Genomic DNA, 13,515 nt, shown 5'->3' on the forward strand with positions numbered 1-13,515 from the left:
GACCTCCAAGGAACTCTTTTAGGGGTCCAAACAGATGGAAACCACTTGGAACGAGGTCTGGGCTGTAAGGGGGATGTGGCAATACCTCCCAGCCAACTTGCTGCAATGTGCACAGCTTGTGCGTTGTCAGGTTACATCATATGTAATATGGCAATCCAGAAAATCCTGGCCTTCTTTGTCAAAATGCTCCTTCAACACAGTGCAGACTTCAACTCTTCTGTGATGGTCAAAAGTGGAAAGCTGCCTTAGTACCCAACATGTGCTAACTTTTTGAAGATGCAAAATGTTAGTGAATGACTGTGTTTACTGTCCCCACAGAAAGATTCGTCTCTTGTGCAATTTCATTACAGGTTTTGCATCGATTATCCAAGATCAAGCGTTCAACATGCTGAATGTTCACAGGAATGACTGCTGTGGGTTGGGAACCACCACGGCTGGGATTGCCACTGATGGATCTATGGCCATCTTTGAAACTTTTACACAATTCAAATGTCTTAGTGTGGCTGAGTGTCTTATCACTGCACTGGGTTTGAAGTCTTCTGTAGCTGTCTGCAGGTTTTATGCCTTCATTCACAAGAAACGTCATCACCACACGCTGTTCCATGCACGCACTAACACTGTTGTCTGCCATCTTGAATAACGGTCTCTGGACTGGCCTGCGACATGTGCTGCCTATCAGTAATAGGACACACTTGCCACTTACTACTACATGTAGTACCACCACGCTAGCAACCATTTTTATACCTGTAATAACATCTGCAGGTAGGCTAATGTAAATGGCAAATATTCATACTTGCCTACAGTAAAGCTATAATCTACTGCTACGTTTTGGAATTAGGGCCACAGCAACTCTATGGAAATATTGCATTTCCTTGGACAGAATTCAGGATCCCAGGACTGTAAGACAGCAATGCTAACCACTGTTTCACAAAGTATTATTTACATTGGGACAAAAAAGCCAAATCAATCTGTAAAGCTATAAACAGTCATAACAGCTCAGTGTGACACACCTTGCTCTCCCGATTACGGCATGCGTCAATAAGGGCAAATTCCTTTTATGCTGAATGAGTACACCTGTCATAGCCGCAGTAACCGCTGTGACATTGAATCCGTCTAATCAGTCTAGTCAGGTAGGAATGCCTTAACATGCAGGCTATAGAACTTCAATAAATACTTTCATGTTTTAAGACACTGGAGTAGGGTCAAAAGCATTTTGAGCAGAAGAGGACCACAATGACACCCACCATATTTTCTGAGTGCAGGCTTCCATGGATAAGGCAAACTATTTAACACTGGCAGGGGGCGTTAAAATAATCAGCTTTTATTTATGTAAAAACTTTATCCCAAAACAAAAAAACGGTTTGCTGTAACTGATTATAAAGTGTGAGCGGACGTTTGGCTTCAGTTAGTTAGTGTTTTGAAATTTGCAAATAAATGTATCACTCCCCTCCCCGCCAGACTGACAATGCTGCTGTCTGCTGTGCATCCTGTGCTCATTCATCCAGAGCTGCGTCTCACTAAGGCCTCATGCACAATGGACGTTTTTCTATCTCTCCTAGATGTCTTTTCACCTGGGAGCATATTTTGGCAGAAAAAAATGCTTGACGCTTGTATACATGTCAAGCGTTTGGGCGTTAATTCAGTTCAGTGGCCAGAATAAATTATTATGGCCAATTAAATGAAGAAGCACTACATGTTAATGTGTGTCTACAAACATTTACCCACGTTTACACAAGTCAAGCATTCTGATTTGGTTGTTGACTATGGATTGATTATTCCTATTGGGATAGATTAGTCGGAAAATAAATCAATCTTTTATTGTATTTATGGCCACAATAAGGCCCCTTCACATTATCAAGTAGCGGGAACAAGCTACACGATTTTGACAGGATGATTTCCACGTGATTTTGCGTGTGGCATAGGACAGCCCATTCACTTGCCTTACGTGTGTTTGTCAGCCAAAAAGAAGCTCTTGCTCCTTTTTTAAAGGCACAATTTGCAATGACTGCCTGTGATTTCAAACCGTGAAGTGCAAAAGGAGACCAAGTCACTGAAACGAAGAATACAAAATACACCATAGCTGTGCGGCATCTTCTTCTCCTCCTCTGCACACCATTTTATGTATTTTATTACAGGTACTTATATAGCGCCATCAATTTATGCAGCGCTTTACATATATATATTGTACATTTACGTCAGTCCCTAACCCTCAAGGCGCTTACAATCTACGGTCCCTAACTCACATCCATATACACATACTATGGCTACTTTAGACAGGAGCCAATTAAGCTACCTTTGGAGTGTGGAAGGAAACCGGAGTACCCGGAGGAAACCCACACAGGCACAGGGAGTACATGCAGACTCCAGAGAGGTGGTGCCGTGGTTGTGATTCAAACCAGAGACCCTAGTGCTGCTAGGCGGAAGTGCTAACCACTTAGCCGCTGTGCTGCCCATACCACTTCTGAAAGGTCCAAGTCTTATAAAAATACATGAAACCTGCCATTCTTGAATCTTTCTACAATCAACATGTTTAATCTTTTTTCCAGAAGCTAAAAGATGGCGCAATTATATGATCTGCCGCACCAAGAGGAACAGATTTGGCCCCAGAGATGCTAGGGTTGCGGCCATGGACATAAATGTATTTCTTGAACTCCCTTGAGATGGCCCATGGCCCATATGCACCAATGATTGATTATGGTGGTAGTCTTTGTGTTTGCAAGGGGAACTCATTTGCATATTTAGGTTTTCTAAGCAGGTACAGTACATTTTTCAATATTCAAGTAAATGTAAATGGTGACACCTGACATCACAACCTTTGTACAGTTTCAATTCTATTCACTTTTGTACTTGTATAATTTTTGTGCCCAAGCATTGCATAGTGGATGTTTACTTGATATGATCCTTGTACCTGATGGTGTTTATTGTACGTGTGTGAGGAAGCTTTGGAATTGCTGTACCACTGCCTTGTCAATAAATTCAATAACATTTATTTGATTTAAAGTGTTACTAAACCCACAACAGTAAAATCAGTCTATATATATATGCAGGAAAGCATGCTTGTTATACTCACTGTGGAGCCTAAGGGCATTGTGTGAAAAAGATGCTTGATCCTGTCTTCTCTGATCCTCCCCTTCTTCCAGTGTCCCCCTCTTATCTCCTGATAAGACATATCGTGTGCAGTCACTATGCACATGCTCAGTTTGGTGTGTATTGCTAGAGAGGTTTTTTTTTTGTCTTGGGAGAGTGCATGTAATCGACGTAGGGCCAATCAGCACTGTCCAGACAGAGGTCAGGGGGGTCTGCATCCTCCTAGAGCAAAATGAAAACTCCTCCTACAAGCTTTAACCAGTGCTCTGCTAGACTCTGATAGAAGTCACAAGACTGCTCTAACTGCTGATGAGAAAAAGGTATTTAGCAGTTTATATTTACTAAAATAAATGCACTTCCATGTTCTGTGTACTGTGGGAGACCAGATATAGTGAATGCAGGGTGCTGGGTTTAGTAACACTTTTTAAAAAAAAGTAAATGTAAATACATTTTGGCAAAAATCACAATACTGCCCATGATTCGCTTACCCCCCATTGTGCCATATGGATACCCAATATAAAGAAGATTGCAACATTTTTAGAGCCTGAAATGGAAAGTCTATTCACTTGAAAAAAGTAATGGTAATAAATGTTTTTGAAGTACTTTCGAATGACATTTGTCATATTATATTGTAAAGCGCTGAGCAAACTGTTGGCGCTATATAAATCCTGTATAATAATAATAATAATATCGAATGTACTGATGTGAATTTTTGTATGAATGTTTGTATGAACATTTGGTTGCAAATCTACTAGTGTATGGCTAGCTTAGCACGTGAAAACATGCATGGTCTGTGATCACACTTTGCGAATGTATGGCAATCTCTGCAAAACGCACAGTGCAAGTTTGGGTGCCATTTTCCATCAATAGCACCCCAAATACAATACAATTCTGACGCAATTGTCGCACAGCAAAGTGTGTCACCTGAAAAGGAGCAGGAGCTTCTTCTCAGGCAACAAACACACATAGGGCTTAAATGTGCTGGCCCTATCCGTCACACAGAATTGCGTGATAATCACACTTTGAAAACAGTGCAGCAGGAACACTCATTTCCACTATGAAAAATGTAATTGAGGCCAAAAACTCAGACACAACCAAGAAACAAGAATTTTTTTTTAAGAAGACCAACAAAGGACACACCCTGTTATCGTCTGAGAAAGTCACAGTCCACGTGGCAGGGTGACAACGCAAAAACTATCACATCATAATAGAAAGTGCTTGAATGAGAACCTCCATGCAGGATCACCAGGTATTATCTAATTGAAAAATCTACTTTTAAAAATGACTTCGAAATGACACTGGTGCATTAAAGTGAGATGTAAGTGATTGGGTCTACAATGTACTTTAATGTATATGCCTCGATGTTTTAGAATACCTATACTGCCAGTGCTGATCTCACAAAAATACTAGTTAACTGGTTGTCAGACAGTGACCTTGAATCACAAGTCCATATAAAATTAGAACTCCTAAACTACATGTGGTTTGAGTGTTAGTAACTCAAATACATTTAAAGCAGGACTCCAGCCAACAATAGCCAGATCAAAGTAAACAGCTAAGATAAAGTTAAAAAAATGAAACCAGCTTTTGCTTCAATATTCTGTTTCAATCCAGAGATTTAATCTAAAATACCTTTTTCTGCCAGTAGATGTTGTCTGATGGCCAACATCATTCAACCCACTTCCTCAGAGCCCTGGTTCTCCTGGACCCATTCCAGCCTATGAATGCACAGCAGAACAATGAACACTCATCTCTTTGTAATTCTGCTTTCCCCTGCTATTAGCAAGCTTCTTGTCAGCACATGCTGACAAGCTTCTTGTACTGCTTCTTCCTCTCATACTCTAAGCTCTGCTTTACATGAACCACAGCACAGTGGCTAAATGGTTAGCACTTCCGCCTGGCAGTATTAGGGTCTTTGGTTCAAATCCCAGCCACGGCACCACCTGCCTGGAGTTTGCATGTTCTCCCTGTGCCTGCGTGGGTTTCCTCTGGGTACTCCGGTTTCCTCCCACACTCAAAAGACATGCTGGTAGGTTAATTGGCTCCTGTCTAAATTGGCCCTAATATGTGTATGTATGAATGTAAGTTAGGGACCTTAGATTGTACACCCCTTGAGGGTTAGGGACCGATGTGAATGTACAATATATATGTAAAGCACTGCGTAAATGGACGGTGCTATATAAGTACCTGAAATAAATAAATAACTACAAGAGGCTGATGTCAGGTCATACTCAGGTACTTACAATGCTTGCATAAAAAAAAAAATTGATTACATAGCTGTCTTAATTTGTGTCTTTTATATCTGCCTAGGAGTTCAGCCTTAGGCCAGAGGATCAGCATGACAGCCAATCTCAGGAGAAAGTCGGTAATGTCAGTCCCTGTTTCTTTCACAACGTGGATTTAGATCCCCGAACATTTCTGAAAAAAGTATTATTGTTGTTTCTTTTTTTCTACTAGTGAGAACATGCATGCCAGCTTTGTTTCCTTTGCTGCAGAGAAACTTTGAATTAAACATTCCCTGGACTAGGGAATTCCCGTCATTGGGAGTGTTCATACCAGCTATGCGGGGCTTCTCCAGGAATAATTGAATCAGAGGGACTGAACTAGCTGGAGTTTACTGCCAGCAACAGCTGCTGTATGCTTGTACTAACTGTTCTGGATGACAACACCCTTGTATCAAGACTTTCTACATATGCTTTCCCAGCAGCGATAACTCTCCATTAACTTTGCTGAAAGCAAAACACAAATAATATCTAGCTCTGGTTGAAGAAAATGAAAATAAAAAACACAATTGGGAAAGGTTCCCTAGCCGGTCACAAGCTATGCTTCACTGCTCAGAGAACATGTATAATATCTACTACACAGCTCACACTTTGTTTACTAACAAAAACATGATTCTAAATCGGACGCATAACATGTAGCAAAAGCTGAAATAAAAAATGTGGATGGCCACCTTTTCTACAGTATTTTATAACTGAGGAGGTCTGAACCACAGAGGAAAACACTTGCTTCTCATGAAGCAACATGAGCTTCCTTTATTTTGATCTACATAAGGGCCATGCCACAGTAGAGACTGTTATTGGTGACAATTTACCAGCAACAGGGACACTAATGGACCACTTCATTTGTTTCTATAATGTCATAATCCCCTGATGAAGTCACGTGACCAGGTGACGTAACGCGTAGGGGAGGGGCTCTGATATCAAGACGTTGTCTTGGACACAGCACGGCAAGCACAGCAGAAACTGCAGGACAGGCTGAAACTGCCTTACTTTGAAGCCTATGCTAAAAACTCTGTATGGAACTTGCAGCAGCAAATAAAGCCTTTAATTTTAAAAGGATAAAGCACTATGATGGTTTTGTTTCTTCATACAATCATCCTGTGATACACTGGAGAGAAATCAGTATAGGAGGAAGGAGACCTTTGGAAGAAAAGGCAAAATATCCATCCAGCCATCAAATCCTGATCAGCAGCAGGCATAATCACTCCAGAGATCCCAGGTGGATTAAGATTGCGCATAATCATCCCATTTGCCATCAGGAATATCCTAAGCAGGAGGATCATCCCAGCAGTCCTATAAGGACAAAAAGCTAGTTTTGCCTTTTTATAAGGCAAAACCTGAGGTGAGCGCATAATAAAATCACACTGCACGTGGATTATGGGATTGCACCATCATTATTTAAATTGAAAGAGGACTGTCTATGAGCACTTTTTCATATATATTGTTTTTATCACTATCACTATTTACTATTGTCACCAGCACAGTATGCGGTATTTATTTATGATGTTATAAGCAGAAGATAATTGTATTTTATACACTAGATATAAGTATATATATTATTTTTTCAAATTTTTTTTTTTTTTCTCTTTGGATTGTCATTTGAAATAGTGAATATTGTAATTATTTATACACAGGAGCGCGGCACAATTTATATATTTAATTTTCTCACTTTTACTTAGTTATGTTCTGTATTGCTTTGGCTAACGAGGCAGTGACAACTCTTGGGGAAAGTGTCAACCACATCTCTATGATTCTGCTGATGGTGAGGTGTCACCTGCAAAAGATCTTCTATTGTGACAAGACCCTAAGGGCACATGCAGACAGGATTTAGACGTCTGTAGACTGGCATATGCAGCCTGCTCCCAGGGGCGATGCCCTTGCATTTGACATCAGTTTGAGAAGCTTCTGAGGTAATTAGGAGATAATTAGGACTTCACCAACAGGTGCAGTTGACCTGGCATCCAAGACAACCTGAATTCTCTTGGAAATAAAAGTCTTGGATGGTGGATAATGGAATCTGCTACCACTCTCCATACAAAAATAGTTCCAGTCCTCGCAGAGATGCCGGAGGCAGAAAGAGAGTTCAAACCTTGTTCTCCAATGGCACAGTCTTCGGGAAACAATGTCTGCACCATAGGATGCACATGGTCGACCAAAGTTTGTACATAGTCGCTGGCAATGACTATACCTTTCAAGGTTATGATGAGGCCTACAGAATGCCAAAATATGGCAGCCGAAACCATGATTGCGCCACCATCAAGCTTTACCATTGCCACAAGTAAACACATCCAGTGGTTGGGAACAGTTTGAAATTCAATTCATCAGGCCATAATACAGCATTCCATTGATCAATGGGCCATGATTTATCGGTGTTGCACCACTCTCTCCTCTTCTGAATATTAATATCAGTCCACAGTGGTTTGGCAATTGCAGCTCGCCCATGAATGTCTTGCTTATGGAGTTCCCTCCGCACAGTTTTTGTGGACACGGGCTTTAAGACTGAGATTGAGCTCTGCAGTCAATCTTGCAGTGGCTGTTTTCTTATTCCGGGTCACAATCCTGTGCAATGTCCTTTTGTCTCTCTCGGTCAGTTGACCACATCGACCGTGCTTTTGCTTATCAGATGACGTTTTCCTGGAAACTGTATAGGCCATCATAACCTTTGATACTGTACTTCGCGACACGGCAATAAATTGGCAACTTCAGTCACAGAGGCACCAGCTAAGTGGAGCCAACAATTTGTCCTCTTTGAAGCTCAGTAAGTTCTGACATGACTCTGTAATAGTAGCAGCGCACGCAGTAAATGCCAAAAGTGAGGCTTCCCACCTGTTAGCTAGGTGTCTCATCACACAGTGGAAGCAAACGAATGTTACATCATTTCCGCTTTCAACGTGAAATATGTTGTCACTTTCATACCTGCAAATCATGTAGTGTGTCCTTATTTTTGTCCAACTCCTGTATATTATGGACAAGGGGACAAATAGTTTACAAGAGGGATGAAAACAGCCATCTACGTCAAACTGAACAACCATCTTTGCTTCAATTACAGTCTTCAGTCTGTTGGGATATGTCTCTAATAACTTTTCACTATTTACCCACTCTTCTTTGCAGAACTGCTCAAGTTAAGTTAAATTTGATAATGGCCATTTGTGGACTGCAGTCTTCAAGTCATTTCACAGATTTTCAATGGGGTCTAAAGTCTGAGTTCTGACTAGGCCATGCAAGGACATTCACCTATTTTCTCCTTCAACCATTATGTGGTCATTTTTGCTGTGTAAGTTTGGTCATTGTCATGTCGGAAGGTAAACCTTCTTCCCATTGACAACTTTCTGGCAGAGGGCAGCAGATTTTCCTCAAAAATTTGATGGTATTTTGCTCCATCTATTTTTCCTTCTATCCTGACAAGTGCTCCAGTCCCTGCTGCAGAGAACCCCCACCCCCCCATGACAGGATATTACCACCTCCATGATGTACTGTAGGAATAGTGTTATTTGGATGGTGAGCAGTATTGGATTTTCACCAGACATATTGTTTGGTGTTGAGACCAAACAAATCAATAGTCTCATCTGACTATACCACCTTTTTCCATGTGGCCTCAGAATCTTCAAGGTGCATTTTGGCAAAGCTCAGTCATGACTGTATATAGGCTTTCTTGAGGAGTGTTTTTTTTCTTGCAACCCTCCCATACAATTTTTGATATTGTCAGAAATTTCTTTGTCAGAAATTCCTGCAACTGCTTCAGAGTTGCTGTAGGCCTCTTGGTAGCCTCACGGACCAGTTTCCTCCTGGCTCTTTCATCCAGTTTGGAGTGACATCCAGATCCAGGGAGGGTCTGTGTTGTACCAAATACCTTCCACTTTTTAATAGAAGACTTCACTGTGATTTGAGGCATTGCTAAAGCCTTTGACATTTTTTTGTATCCATCTAGTAACTTGTGCCTGTCCACAATTTTATCCCGGAGATCTTTTGACAGTGCCCTGCCACCCATCGTTGATTGTTTGCTTCAGCTGAACTACCAGGGACTGAAATGCTCCAGGAAAGCTCTTTTCATGCTAAGCTAATCAAAATGACCACAGCTGTTCACAGTTGAAAATCAAATGGCTTTGAGTGCCATGGAGAAGGTGATTAGCTACACCTGACTGACTTTAAATTTTAGTCAATTTTAGAAGAAGGGTGATAATTTTTCCAACTCAGTGATTCTGTTTATGATTTTTTTCCCCTGACATGTTGGTGTTATATCTTTCACTTAGATGTTATAAGTTGCACTGAGCAAATACAGCTGGATAAAACAAAAACTGTGTGTCTTCTTTTCAGGCTGCAAAGCAACAAAACATGATTATTTTAAAGGGGTCAACTCATATCCAGATACTGGAAATCCTCTTCTACTCCTCCGCTGACTCTTTGGGTGGATATTATTTTTGATACCATGCAGATAGATGAATCCCTGGCAAGCGAATCTGATGCTTGGGATAAATTCAATGTCCTTTGGCTGATATGGATGCACTACTCCTCCCCAGATAAACAAAATTTTTGTTTTATCTCTACTCAAATTTTTAGAAAACATCTGCTTGTCCAGGATGTCCCCTTTGCTGGTATTTTTCATGGTCATGGGAATGATTTTCTTCAATGGAAGTCCTTACCACTTTTTTTCATTTTTTTCTCGCTTTTTCCTTCCTCTCCTTATTTTCCTCTTTCTTTCGATATTCTTTGGTTTACTTTGTTTCAATAATTTTGCATAATTGAGGAGTCACTCTCTCTACGTACTTTTATTGTCAAGTAAGACATGCTTTTGTGTGCAGACTTCAGTGGGGCGCTCTAGCATTTGACAAATTTCTATATGAGTCTGTTACTATTTTCTTTATCGTGGATAATAGAAATGAATGCCCTTGCATTAAACGTAAATAAAATATCTTCAACCTAAAAGATTTATCTCTATTTAATTGCACTCTGATAAGTACCGCCGTGTTTTCATATTATCCACAAATGTCTTTGCACTCTTTAGACCTTACTTTTTGTATCTGTTTTAGGCCATTTGTTCTGCTAATATGCTCAACTAGTACAGAATTTCAGTAATAGAGGGCTACTTTAATTTTGTCCTAGGGCCCGGCCCAGTTTTGTCCAACTCCTGCCCTCAGTGCAGACTCAATTAGCTATTACCAATTATGTAGACAGCATGGCCAAAAAAATATAAAAAATATTAAAATTTTTGTAAAAATGTGCAAAAACCTGGTTAAAGAACCTCATAAACAGAAAGTACTGTATGTTTCACCACTTTAGATATTGTTTAATAGAGTTTTTTAAGACTCTTCTTGTCTACAATGTATTTCCTAGTGTTTATCTGTCAAAGCACAAGAGGTCAGGAGCGAGGGTCATTAGTTAGCAGAGGCCACATTCCTCTCAGCACTGTGGTTTGGAAGAAAGGCTCTCCATCTGTATGAGGGGTACAATTGAAAACATTTTGAAGTAATCTCCCGGGAGACAGAATCTTTTCATTCCCTCTCAGCTGCAGAGGGCATTCCCACAGAGGAGAAAGAGCATAGGCGGCTATGAAAGCACCAAAGAATTGGTTTTACACAGTTCCCCACGAAGACAACAGTTCTGAGTACTTTATTTTATTGATACCGTATTATGCATTTTATTATTGTACTGAAGAACATATAAAGAACAGGACAAGACGGGTTTGAATTTCACTGATTAGTTGGGGCAATACTCACTATTCTAAATTCACACACACCAAATCCTCTTAAATAAAACCTGTTACAAACGGGAAATCAAACTGAGCAGACAGTGAAAAATGCATACACAAAATGAAAAGTTCATCAAAACCATGAGTGGATCCAGAGACGAAGGAAACTAATCTTTTCTCAACTTTTTTCATAATGCTCAAACCTGACTACGCTGCCTTACCGCTATCTAAGTCTTTTCCATTGGTCAGTGGGGGTGCCCATGGCATTATAAATGACCAATAGGGAGGCTTGGGATGCAGGAAGGGTCAAGTCAGGCACTGGGGTGGACTGACAACTCATGGGGCCCCTGGGCAATAGGGGATCATGGGCCCCTGTATCCTTGCCCAAACTCATAAAAGCCTATGAAAAAGGTACCATTGACATCTCATGGGGCCCCCTACTGACCCCGGACCCTCGGGCAGTGCCCGAGTCTCCAAATGGTCAGTCCGCCCCTGGTCAGGCATTTAGAAGGAAGCCAGGATATGTATATTAATTTGTATGTCTAGATCTCTGGATTAGGGATGACCTTAGGCATGTTCAAATGCCAGCCCAAACCCACCCGAGCCCACCAGGAAGCTGTCAATGTACTGGGCTTATTATCTGCAGCTGGGGCATTTCTTGCCCCACAACCACAAGGGCAGGGATGCGCAATCTGCATAGCCCGACAACCAGGACATGCAATTCCGGGCGCCAGGTAGGTTGTTTTTTAATACATTTAATCCTGCTGCGGGCAAGCTGCAGGGCTTACTTGTCAGGTGGAAGCATTTGGACAGCTCCGCTGCCGCCTGATTGCTCCCACACATGCCAGAAAAGTACGCGTGTGAAAGGGTAACCTGAAGGAATAGTTTTTTTTTTTTTCTCATCAGGGCCAATGCTCACTCACTCAGCAGATGCACTTTTGCTAAGCGTTGAGAGCCTGACACTCCCCTTTCCTGATGAGCACCCAATCAGTGCTCATCACTCTGCAAGGTCTCTCCCCTCCCTCCTAGTTCCGCGATGCGACAGGGAGGTGAGGAGGAGATAAACAGCGCAATGTTAATATTAAAAGTTTTAAGTTACCATAATTATTCTTATACAGTATTTATATAGCGCCAACAGTTTGCTCAGCGCTTTACAATATAACGGGAGACAATACAGCAACAATACAGTTCAATACAAGAGGGATAGGAGGACCCTGCTCCTTGGAGCTTACAATCTAATAAGGAGGGGCGGGTGGTACAAAAGGTAATAACTGTAGGGGACAAACTGATAGGAGGAATGGAAGATTCCGTTATTAGCTGAAGGCGGGATAGGCTTCCCTGAAGAGATAGGTTTTCAGAGATCGCCTAAAAGTGGACAGAGTAGGCGATAATAAAGCCCCTTTAGTTTTTAAAAGACCCGGACATTCATAAAAGCACCTCAGATTTAAATATGGTTTTGGTTAAAATTATTTTTTTTTAATCAGGACAAGTAGATTGGGTCCAATTTAGTCCTTTGGACAAGTAGTTTTTTAAAAAATTTCCACACCCCTGAAGGGGAGTGTATATATGCAGCTGCAGGATGGAGAATGGCCCAGCTGTTATGACTGGCCCAGTACAGTGACGGCTTCCTAGTGGGCTTGCTCAGGTGATTCCAACTAAGATTCTAAGATCATCCCTACTCTGATCTACTGACCTTTCTGACTTTTGGTTTTTACTGAAGTGTACTCTTTTCCATATCATTTTAAGGTGAAAAGCTGACAACTCGTTCCCCCCCCAAAAATTACTTTATTAATAAAGGGTACAGAATGCAAGTTACAACAACTTACGGGTTTTCGGTAAAAAAAACCTTATTCATAGCCATGAAAAAAGGCTTTTTACAAAAAGTGTAAGCTGCTGTAACTTGCACACTGTGCCCTTTAGTAATAAAGTACTTTTATTGGGAGAACAAATTTCTGGCTCTTCACCTTATACTCTCATGCAATTTAAAGTGCCAGGAAGACACTGTGAGCGTTGGTCTACCTCCAGAGGAAATCAACCTAGGCGTACATTTTCATTTGTAGACTTTTTCATCATATGGTTAGTTTGAAATTCCCAAAATCGTAACTGGCTTACCTTAAAATTATATAGTTTACCTACCTTTGGTATTAGGAACTATTATACACACACACATACACACTACTATCAGTCATCCCTTGCATGGAAGCCTGAAGCTCCATTAGAAACTTGACATCAGCAGCATATGCAAAAAATTAAATTTTTCTATCAGTACAGAAAGAGGCCTTAGTGACAAGAGTAGATAAGCTATGGGTGCTGCTATTTCACAAAATAGTAATTGTTAAATAATTTTAAAAAAGTGGACCTTTATTGTTCTTATAAGACCTATCATATTCAAACCACCCACTCCCCAAAGCAATCATTCAAAATGATACAAAGACATCTAAAATACTCTAGATATTTAACATT

At 40.8% G+C, this 13,515-nt stretch overlaps 1 protein-coding gene across 1 annotated transcript in view; it reads right to left on the bottom strand.

Annotated features, from left to right (window-relative positions):
* MICALL2 (MICAL like 2) overlaps positions 1 to 13,515 on the bottom strand; it is a 143,911-nt gene that overhangs the window by 73,338 nt on the left and 57,058 nt on the right. The gene's annotated exons all lie outside the window — the stretch shown is intronic.

This window comes from Staurois parvus, unplaced genomic scaffold (assembly GCF_062004578.1).
Source record: "Staurois parvus isolate SC_StPar_1 unplaced genomic scaffold, SC_StPar_1.0 ptg000018l, whole genome shotgun sequence".
Taxonomy (NCBI): Eukaryota; Metazoa; Chordata; class Amphibia; order Anura; family Ranidae; genus Staurois; species Staurois parvus.